This window comes from Argiope bruennichi, chromosome 10 (genome assembly GCF_947563725.1).
Source record: "Argiope bruennichi chromosome 10, qqArgBrue1.1, whole genome shotgun sequence".
Taxonomy (NCBI): Eukaryota; Metazoa; Arthropoda; class Arachnida; order Araneae; family Araneidae; genus Argiope; species Argiope bruennichi.
In genome coordinates, this window is record NC_079160.1 from 4,766,816 (window position 1) to 4,779,279 (window position 12,464).

Sequence of the window (12,464 nt, forward strand, 5' to 3'; positions counted from 1 at the left end):
TATCCTGAATTCCTCGTTTGGAAAATAAACCGGCCCATTAGTATAGAGTTGGTATGATCGGATTGTTAGTGAAAGGGTTAACTACTACAGTTGGAGCAGGCGAATAAAAAAAATTTACAACCCAAACTAACTTCACTATTTGGTGGATATACATTTTGTCGGATATGTTGAACGATATGGCAATTGAATATTCATAAATCAATTAGCTGCCAAGATCTCCGTTTGAGGAATTTAGAATTTTACGCACACCACTCGACACCAAAAATATATTTTGTAGGCTTGAAGTTTAGTTAATACATATAATTTATTTTAATATTTCACTCTATACTGTGTGTAGCAGAAAGTGTGTATTTTTGCGCTTCATTTCTTTACAACAAGAGAATAAATATGAAATTCACCTATAAGTAGAGAGAACAGAATTGTCATTTTTAAAGCATTATATTTTTAATTTGGTTTTCATATCATAATGAAATACCGCACTAATTATGTAATTTTGAGGATCTGTTACTTACTCACTCGTCTTGTTTTTTTAAAATGATTTTATTGATCATTTATTAATGATATACTTTTTCTAAAGTATCAAATATTTTCGGTTATGTAATTATATTGTTACACAAGTTTTTGTGCATATATACAACTTTTATCGGTCCAGAAATCAAAATAAAAGATCCGAAACCGAAAACTTTTAGGGTCCTCAGTCATGCTCCTGGTGACGACGATAATGTGCTGGATAAATGGACGCAGGAGATTTGATACATTTGTGATTAAATTCAACGGCATTTATTGTATTAGCTCTGAACGCTTCGGGATCAAAGAATCGGGTATTCAAAGAGATAATGATGATTGAGAGAAAACGATGGCGTAGTTAAATCACTGTCATTCTTTCCTGGAACGCTGCACTTTCATGTTAGTGAGCAATGACATTGTTGGTGATATGAAATTCAATTGTTACATGGTCAGAAAGAAAGTCACTGTTGGTATGTAAAAAATAAATGAGGTAATTTTCTTGCAAATTAAAAAGAAAAAAATTAAACTTCAGCCACTGGTTTTAATAAATAATGCCATAAAAATACGTGGCGAAAGCACGAAGGTGGTTCAAAAAGTAAAGTAGCAAGTCACTGGCACATTTTTCTTCTTAATCACAGTGGTTATTGACTCATTTGTATCATTGATAAACCAATGTATCGTATCTAGCATAGAAGAAATCAGTCCAGGTCACAGAGCCACTTAACAACGGTTTTCGAAACTTCAGCAGTGAACGCCTCTGTGAACTTTTTAAATAACTATTTACTAAGTGTTTCTTCAAATATCCAGATAATTGAAAATCCCTTGATGCAAAAACCAAATCACGTGCAATCGAGGTCTTACATGACCGGAAGTTCTCATGCAGCAATGGGATGCTTGGAGGCTGGCCCAATTGTTTCCTGCGAATTATCTTCTACGTAGAGCACAATAACCAGCAGCAGTCACATCGCTTCACTCGTATAAAATTCTACCAGCAACATATCTTAATTCATATACGTAACTACACACATATTCGAAAAACTTAGGGCAAAACTTTCTTTGCGGATGCCTGTGTTGTGAGCTTCTTACCGAAAGAAATAAGAAATGTGAAGTGAGAACCGTTTGTGTATCACGTGACATCCCTTGTAACAACATGATGAGGGAAAGAAAAATCTTCCACCTGATGTCGCTGCAGAAAGAAATCAATTCGTTTTGTTGTCGTTTGAGATGTATCGTGATACTGACGGAGGACACATCACAATAATTTTTATCCCTAGGATATCCAGTGCACTGCCAACTAAGATGGTGAGTTTATCTGTAATCTTCTTCCAACGAATGCGACAATCGGCGCGGATCAAACCGTTGTCACTGTACAAGTTGTCGTGCGGCAGAGGTTTGGCCGTCTTAACTTGTGCTCGGCGCGTACATTAGTTCTATTTAGCTTAAATTACTTGCATTGAAATCATTCCTGCTTCCGTGACATTACATTTGCCTGGTAAACTTACACTAGCTACCGATATATTTCAAATAAAACCAGAAACCTTATTTCATTTCAGTCGTCGCCTATGCATCCTACAACGCTGCAATAAAGACTTTGATGGATTAAAACACAACTACGTCCATTTGCCAATGATGTTTAAATGCGGTCATCGTCCATTCTGTTCAGAAATGGAATGCAATTTGTACAGAGAATTCATGCACCCATGAGAACCTTCAGGTACCTATTTTTTGAACTATTCACATATATATTATTTAGCTCGGTATTTATAACAGCAATCATTTTTTAATATGTTGCCGAATTTCTGTGCGACTAAAATTTTAATTTTAAAAATATTTCAAAAGTTTAACTTATTTTATGCATCCCTTATATATTTTCTATAAAATTTTTCATATTATAATAAATAACAAAAAACAATAAATTATATTTTATTGTGTGAAAGTTGTTTCAATGCCTCAGAAATCCGCTTTTCAGCAGGCTCTAGTTCAGAAATCTATTTTATTACTGGCCCTAGTGCAAGATGCAGGAAAATCTTTTAGTGAATGTTGTACTAGGGCTTGAACTTTAGTTAACATGGAGAGTAATAAATAAATAAATAAATCCTCCTCTGATAATCGAGAATAAAAAACACAAATTATTGAAAAATCCCACTGAAAAAATAACTCATTTAATTCAAAGAACAGAATAAAATTCATGTTATAATTCAAACAAATTGTAAATTATATCTTAATTTAAATCTAAACTAGTAGAGAAATACACAATTCTTTTTGATTTACAGTTAAGCTCAATTGAGGAATGCAATAGCAATTTACCGACTCATTCTAAGTTTATCATAACATGTCAAACAAGAAAAATAAAATCCATATTTTAGTGACGCTGAATACAAGAGTAAATTCATTATTAATAATGATTATATGATAAATTTTCGGTTATAGATCAATCTTTCAGTTGACATCGAGAAATGATCCGTTAAAATAGGGAAAGTAAAGTCATTTTCGAGATGGAGGGATTTGAACTATAATTGCATTAACCAAAGGATGCGTTCTGCAGAATAAAAGATTTTTAAAAATCTTCTGAGCAAGCATTTAGAAAAGTTTGCAACTTTCCAGCCATTATATTTAATGCTTAAAATTAAATTTTCTAAATGCGTCTATTGCGAATTTAACGCAACGGAAAAATTTAGTAAAACACTTTAAATATACTTTTATTATCATTCTAAAAAGTAGATTTTTAAAGAAATTTCAATAAATATCTGCATTTTAATCTTTTAATTAAAATTCATTATTAGAAATATGCAAATTTGAATTTTTTTATTAATTTCTCCTTTAGATACATTTGCACATGCGAGATGCAAATTAATCTATAAATGATAGTTAAAATTTCGTAACGTTAAACTAATGTATTATTGTTGAGATCGCATGGTTGTAAAATTTTTAAATCTCTTGTAAAATGAGCGAAAACAAACTGCTATGTCCCATTTTTACAAACGTGAAGCAATTCAAAAGTGAGTAAAAAGAAAGAGTTAACTTTTAACATTTAAAACATATGGAACGGATTTTTTCCCCCAAAGTAAAATGTTAAAAGTGTGCGATCAAAAAAAAATCGCATTAAAGCAGAGCGAATAATTTTTTTGTCCGATTTTACAAAAAATTAATAAAAGAAAGAATTCACCCTAGCAATGTATTCTATTTTTAAAAAACCCTCTATCCATGACATTTTCATTATAAAAGGCTTTAAAAATCTGTTTGCCTATCTGCAGACAAAAAAAGAAATTAAAATTATTTCAAAAATGAAAACTCCGTACAAACTTTTAATAATAATATTTTATGTTTAAAGGGAACATATTTTCTCTAAAAACTTTCGGTCATATTCTTTGAAATATAAACTATTCTCTTTTTAAACGTTTCAGGAATCATTGTTGCATAAACTCGGATATTTTAAAATATTTTCAGTGTAACGAAAAAATTTTGCTAAAATCGATGTGGAAACAATGAATACATTTTTTAGAACTAGCAAACAGTGTTCCATTAACAGCGTTTAGAAAAATTTTAGAATGTTCGATTTATCTATTTTTATAATAAACATAAAAAGGTCGTCTGCCATATGAGTTATAAACAGGGGAATATGGATTTTTCTAAATAAGTTTTTAAATTCAGACATTATTGAACAATTATAAAAAAAAATTATATAAAAGTCAAACATTTAACCCTCAATATAGATTTACCTGTAGCAATATTTGCATTAATGCATTAATCTAAATATTAATATGTGATGCTTATATTTCTTTTCTCTTCGTTGAAAACATATTCCTGCAAACTATATAAAAAAATAATTGATTGTAATACTCAAACAAGCAACACATAAACTGACAACCGAGAAATTTCAAAGTTGAAAGAAATATTCTGCTTTATATATATGTCTAAGAACCGTCTGCGTGGTGAATAAGGTGAAACAAAATTCATCAATAGCTTACAAAATCTCTAATATTCTAGTTGAATACATAATCGGGAATTTGATTTGTGTTTAGAAGTATGCATTCACTTTTATTGCGTAGCTAAGAAGAATAATTTCATTGATGAATTTTATATGTCAAAGTAAATAGTATCTAAGGTATTTTATTTTAAACGAGCATGGATACTTATTATGTGCAGACTGTCGAGTGTGTGGGTGTTTGTCACCCCAAAGGAATTTTATTTTTATATTTGTACATAAATATTGAAGAAATATCTGGCTACCTTTATATATAAATCGCTACTTAAATTATTTAATTTAGAAAGCAAGATGACTAACAAACTACAAGAGTCCCCCCAAAACGTTCTCGCATACTCTGTAATAAAGGTGTTATCCGAGAGAATGCCTTCCATGGCATTGGTATACAATATTTATGAAATTTTAACTTTTGGCGTGAATTCAGCATTTCATATTGAATCTATCATATCATCCCCCTGGTTAGTGTTTTGGCGATTCATTCCTGATCCCGCAGCTAATAGTAACCGAAACTCGGAATTTGTTTTTGACGCATATTCTTCACCAGATTGAAACAAAAATTGGACACAGAATAATACTTGTAGTCACAAAATCACGTACCAAATGTGATATTTAAGTCATTGGGTTTTAATGTTATCCCGAGCACATGTTTCTGCAAGCAAACACCAACAGACGTTCAACCCCCTTGTTGGAATGGGCTCAAGGTTTGACAGGTGTCTACAATATAAATATTAAGTCTGAGCACTAAATTTTATACATCTAGCTCACTTCATTTTGTAGCTGTCGTTTTAATTTACATTCGAACAGTCTTACTCTAAACGTATTGACTCAAAACTTGATAGAAATCTGGGGTGAGCCCATATGTCAAATATCATCCGTCTAGCTCAAAGCGCTTTCGTGCTATTTTCGTCACTGACAGACAAAATGCCAAAAATGCATTTTTCTAACTCGGGAAGCTCGAAAATTTTGAGAATCGTCAAAATCTCGATTTCGAATCATTTGACAATGAGGATCAGAGGTGAAGCTTAATGTATGCGCTAAACTAATGAAGTTATACTACTTTTACAAAAAAAATGTACTTTTTTTTTGAATTTATAAAGCATATATTTCATAGAAATTAAATCACTGTGTTTCTTACGTTAATTGCAGAAAATTCAAAACTTCAAAGTGACGGTCATTTGACTTTGAGAATAGCACAGAATAATCAGTGAAGAGACTGGAATTTCTGTATCAAGATTGTCTTTGTTCCTTTCTTTGGAGCATTCGAAATGTGTGATTTATAAAGGTTTGGAAATATAAATGAATGCTTTTATTTCCAGATTAAATGTAGAATAATAAGTTGTGATTTAGAAAAAAACAAAACTTAGTGGGTTTCTGTGAAATGATTGCATTTTTTGATTTTTAAAAACGTAATAGAATGGAATAGATAATGTTTAGAATATATAAAAATATTTTTGCAGTTTAAAATATTCAAAAAGAACTAGAAGAAAACATGCATTTTACTATATTTATTCAACGAATAAAATATCGATTTTATTTCGTTAATATATTTATAATCGTCTCACCACAGCGAAGGGAACTTAAAATGTTAACTAAATCAAAATATGTAAATTGGATAAAAACTTCACTTTCATGTTAAATAAATCAAAATCCATTTTCGAAACCGTCAAGACGATATATTAATTCTCTGTTTCGCAGAACCTAATTCAAAATCTCTTGCCAAATAGCCGTGTTAGTAATATGTCGATACTGTTTCGTCCAGTGGTGGTGGAGTGGTCGACGGCACACAAACCGTGTTAACTCAACTTGGAAAGCTCTTTCGAGTAGATCTTTGATGCTTTCTTCATCGAATACAAAGAAAAAAAAACCCGCGAGTAACTTTTTTTTCTTCTGGTAATTTTTAACGTTTAACGAGGCTTTCCGAGCACAGCCCGTGTAACTGAAATCTCTTACATTATTCTTGTTATTCATCCGAGAGATTTAACTTTCTTTGGGTCATTCCCATGAATCCAAAAATCTCCGAAATGTCAATGAATAAAATTTTTTCATTTAAAACGTCGTTCTTTGACAAAAACTAAACTATCGAAAATATGTGAAAGCAATGTCTGCTCACCTTTATACCAAGGGCATTTCGGGGAGAGTCTGCCGTTTGCAGATAATTTACTCTTGAATGGAAGAGATTCTCCATGGCTCAACCAAATTATCACGATTGGCAGGACCTTTCCAAATCGTATTTATTTCCATTTTTATCTGTATTTAGAAGCGTATGATTCACAGCATTTGGAGCGGTTCAGATACATTGGTCTGGAAACTTAAGTCATCAGAAGCAGAATTAGCTCCAAGCGCCTGCTTGCTTCAGCTGGGCGCAAGATGGAATGGTCTTTAAGGTTTGGTTTACCTACCAGGATTATACACTCCCGACGTACCCCATACATTTTACCCAGGGACATCCCTCTTCTGCGATGAAGCAGGTGAACGTTTCGAGATAAACATTCTCTTATAAACTTAAAGCACAAGTAGAAAGTTCCTAATTCGATTTATAGAAAAACAAAAGTTTATTGCAATTGTAACACATTCATTTATTAATTAACCCATTCATTAAATTAAAAATACATGCAAAAGTAGACTTTTTTAACCCTCTCGCTGAGTACTTTTCTCAAAATAGGTTCAAAAATTGCGAAACGTTTCCTGCCAGACATCTTTAAGCATTCAAAATGATGCAAAACATGCCTGTATATTTCGCAGAACCATGGACTACTAACGCTATCTGTTAACCCAGATGTGAATGAAACCAGGAACGGGAAAAGAGCGGGTTACGCATCTAAATAGACGGGAAAATGCAACCCCGCGGAAACCATGGGTTGCGCAAACTTTACTACTTCAACGCTGCTCGCACAAAATCGAGGGATACGCAGCGAGAGGGTTAACACATCGAACAGCTGAAAACCTGAAATGGAAAGCGCAATAAATGCGTAAAGAAAATTCTGAGTTATGAAATTTCAGAAAGCAAGATTTTTCAACATGGAAAACGATGAAATCTCAAAGATACTCGAAGTAGGCTGTCTGACGGCGCTTTGTTATACGTGCTAATGTTGAAAACAAGACGATAAGTTCTTTTGAATTGATAACTTCATAATAATTGGTTGATACGAAGGCTAAGATAAGGTTGATATGAAGGCTTTGAGCTGGAAAAAAGAAATACCACTATTCCTGGGAAACACATTAAGTCCAAAACCCGCTGCTGTCCATTTCTAATCTCCAAGTACTGCCATTATCTTCTTTGTATGCAGAATGAAAAATCTCAAATGAGTAAAATCTGTAATTCCACGAGTGAAGTCTCAATAATAAAGTTGTTGCCATCTTTATCATACGAATGAAAGAAAGAAATCAAAACCTGTCACAATGATTCCTTCATTTTTTAATCGAATGTGGCAGAAACCCTGAAACTCTGTAATTATAACGAAGCCTTGTGATTGATTCAGTATTCGACCTCTGCATTTACTGACTATCCCACTTGTCTTGTTTGCAAAATATAAAACTGAGATATGTATAGATTCCTTCAAAGTTCCCCTGCAAATCTTTGGATCCTCATTCAAAGTCCATGGAGGTTAGTTGTTTTATAGCTTACATTGTCAACATTCTTTTTTCGTATCTTATGACTGGCTACTTGTACCTCAATTTCCTTGAAAAATGTCTCTCTTACTTAAAAACTTACCTCTTTGAGAGTCTTGAATCGTTGATAACCAGAAGAAAATTAATATACTAATGTATATTTACCAAAATTTACCTCTTACTTATTTACTATATTAATTAATGCTGTAACATTACATCTTTAGAGAGTCACTTATTTTGATAATCTGATTTTGTACTTTTCTGAGAGTTGCAGTTCGTGTTCTGTAAATGTGGATTTATTGTCACTCAACCGTACGTTACGTAATATTGATTTTTGTAGTGTATTTGCCATTAACGATACTTTGAATCGGCAATTTAAGTAGGCAATAAATGTAATATGATTATTTTTTTCGATGTAGGATAGTTTTTACGAAAACGATGTAATTCGATTAATTGAAATTAAACTTTCAAAACGTTTTGATTGCATTTACACTTTTTAAGCCAATTTTGATGGTTGGGAGCTAAAAGAATAGCATGCACGAGGCACTGCTACACCATTGCCACTAATTAAATTTTGTAAGAAAATGGAAATTTATTTTATGTATTTGCTTTCAAATTTGCAACATTTATGAAACATTTGTTTATGCCACGTATTTATGTAAATCCCTTATTTCTATACCTTAAGATTTTTAAAGATAAACTATTCCATTATCTTGTCTACATCACAGTCTTAAAACATTAGGTAAGTAAGCGGTAGGTGTCTACCATAATGTCACTACTGCATAATTAAACATAGATCATAAGCTGATAAATATCGAAATATCTCTTGAGCTGTAGCAACATCGCTCAATCTTCAAAGTCTCAGTTTAGTTAAAGTTTTGTACTTGTTTGAAATTGATATTTAAACATATTTACTTTGTCCTTGGGTTTCGTAGGTCATTTATCTTATATTGGAGTCGAGATAGCTTAGATTAATGGATGTTAGTCTTTAAATGTGCACAAAATTTGTCAGTTACTTAATTCTCTTTTATAAAGTCATTCATTAATCTCTGCTTATACAATTGCCTTTAGAAAACGGCGTTGGTTCAGCGTTCAGCGGCGTTATAAATGATTCGTTTTACAACTCTGATGTTATTTGTATATAGTTGTGTATGCATTCAATGTTTTAATAATAAAATCTTAAATAATATTAGTATTTTTAATATTAATAATATTTATAAGAAATGCCATATATATTAATTTTATTAATGAACATTTCCTAATACTTTTTAGGTTTCTATCCAAAATGGGAAACGGAAATCTTTTTAAGATATCATTATTATATAATTCACTTTGTATTATAAAACTATTAGAGTGATGTAGCCACTATATCTTAACAATGTGTGCAATTACGTGGAATAGATCTTGTGTCGGTCATGAGTTTCATTTCAATTGTACATTTACAAGTAGCCATCTTTCTAATACCATTGTGAGTCAAATATAAAACATTCGGAATGCGGATTCCCCAATCCAAATCCATTTATAAATTGTGCCGTCACTACACACATAAATATTATTGTGATCGAACTGTAGTGGCAAAAATTTCATAATTCAACAAAATCTTTTTATATATGCCTTAAAATCATTTTCTTAAAACTTCTGTTTTAAGGACTTTCGTTTCATTTAATCTTAAATAATAATAACTAAGAGAGATTTTTAAGCATGGGAAAAAGACACATGGTGCCATATCTGGTGAACAAGGAATTTATGGAACCATATTTGTTAAATTCACCGCTTTTCCAATTATTCCTGTGCTTAATTATGACACTCCGAGCAGGTGCATTATAGTAATTTAAAACTTTTGAAATTTCTTGCCACCATTCATGCCATTAGGACGTTTTTGTATAGCTGAATAATGTCTCTAATTGTTAAATGGCAATAGAAGAGAATCATTTCTTTGGTCTTATCGACATGTTAAGGATAACAAGATGATCTATCTGAGCTTAATTCGTGAAGGAATCTCCACATATTTTAAACCGTTTAATATCATCCATATACACTTGTCTTTAGAGACTTTTGCAATATTTAGGATATTTTGTAGCAGAAATTGTACGACGGACACCACATTTTCGTCGTTCAATAAATTTGGCGTTTTCGAAAATTAGCATTTTAAAAATTCTTATCTCATAAAAAATTTGAAAATTCTCATCTCTCATTGGGCTTTTATGATGAAAACTGATTGAAATCGGTTAAGTAAAAAAAATTAAAATAAGTAATTTAATTTATTTTTATAATTTTTTACAGTTTTATGTATATTTCAGATTATTTAAAATAAAAAACTTCATGACTGTTACCGAGGGACTTTAGTACAAAGTTATAGTTATGAACTTTAGGCTAATACATTGTTTACAGTCAAGACACCATTTCTATAAAAATGCATTATATGCTGTCACAGAATTCGTCTTGTGCTATTTTTCATCATGACTTTCCTCTTATGCAAGATATTCGAAACCAGAATATCTCATCTCAATCTTGTGTGACTTACTTACATTTTAAGTGCAACAGTGTCACTCAACACTGTCACTGCTGAATCGGTCCAACCGGCCGTGAAAATTCTAAAATGGCGAGCAGATTTCTGTTTCAAATAAAGGGTGTAAGATATGAAGCGAGCAATCCGTAATAAGAATTTGTTTTACATCTTGCATCCCTCGTTTGGAACCGAAGCCGGCTTTCTAGAAAAGAGCTGTAAGGCAGGTTGGATTGAGCCCGGCCTATAGTAAAAAGGTTAATCGCCTCCATCAAACACATGCACTTGATATAAGCAGGGGAAGTGACACCCCAAAAGTTTCTCGTATACTCTCTAATAAAGGTTATATCCTCATTCCCTGCAAAATATTGTGGATATTCGGTAAGGCAGATAACATACTGCATGGCATTGGCGTACGATAGTTACGAAATATTAATCTTTGGCATGAAGTTAGCACTTTTACCGAATTTGGCACGTCATCCTTGGTGAGAGTTTTGGTTTTTAATATCTGGTCTGTGATGAATGGTATCCGAAAATGGAATTTGCAGTTTAGGCTCCTCTTCCCCCGATTGCGTCTAAAAAATTTGACTCATAATTATAATTACACAAATCACACCCAGAATTTAATATAATTAAGTCAAAGTTATAGTGCGTGTTTTAGGTATCTTGTTTACATTTTTCTGAATCTACAAACCAAAAGACGGTAAACCTCTTCTTGAATTTGGCTGCTATTTCATAGATATCTATAATATGCATATTAAATTAGTGTACCGAATTTTATTCATCTAATTGTCTTCATTTTGTTGCTATCGTGTATCATTTCTTTGAATAAAGTTGTTCAAAATTTGACAAAAATCTACAAATTTGATATAGAGCCCAAACACTAAAATTGATTCATCTATCTCACAGCCTTTTTTAGCTGTCTTTGTTTAACGGACGGATAGAGAGACATACACATTATCAAAAATTTGTTTTTCGAATTCAGGGAGATCTAAAACACAGCGAATCATCAACATTTCAAGTTCAAATAATTTGACAATTACTATACTTTTTTACACTTTGTAAACGAGAAAGTGAAAAAAAAGATACTGAGAAAATACAAAACATCCTATGCATACTTGAAAAAAAAAAGCTTTATTCATCTTTACTGGGTTCGAGTATGAAGTACGCGAAATAGCTGTAAAGATGGATGTTGATTTATTTCTTCTTATATCCTCATTGAAAAAACTCTAAGTCTTGTGAGGAACATTTTTGGAAATATACCATTCTTAGAATCTCTTGAGAGGTTGAAAATCTCTTTCCGCTCTCGTTCAAACCAGACATTAGAACAGGACATCAAGTTACTTTGAAATAAATAATGAATGCATAACAAGAATTCATCGTATCATCTGTCGTATCCGCAAAGTAAGAGGGCTAAAAAAATAAGAAGCAATCATTATTAATAAAGATTTTAATATGCAGTTTTAAGAACCTTGGAAAATTGTGACATTCGTATGCATCTACAACATTCTGGGTATTCTTGCTACTCTGGCACTTGGTGCAGCAACTCCGTTTTTCTAACCTTCATCGGCTGAAGATTTCACTCCGAGTTAGGAGCTGGACTTGTCCTCATTGGGAAATTCTACTGGACCCAAGTTTTATTGATTTGCAAATACCAATAAGTACCAAAATTTTGAATTGTAAAAATTTATACTATTACTTACTTCCTAATACTTTCTTAGACTGTAAAATATCAATAATTATTGTTATTTTCATATATTTATTATTACTATAAACCTAAATATATACAAGCTTGTTTACTTTCTTTATTATGATTTTAATAGAATCACTTCAAAAATACATTATATTAAAATATTT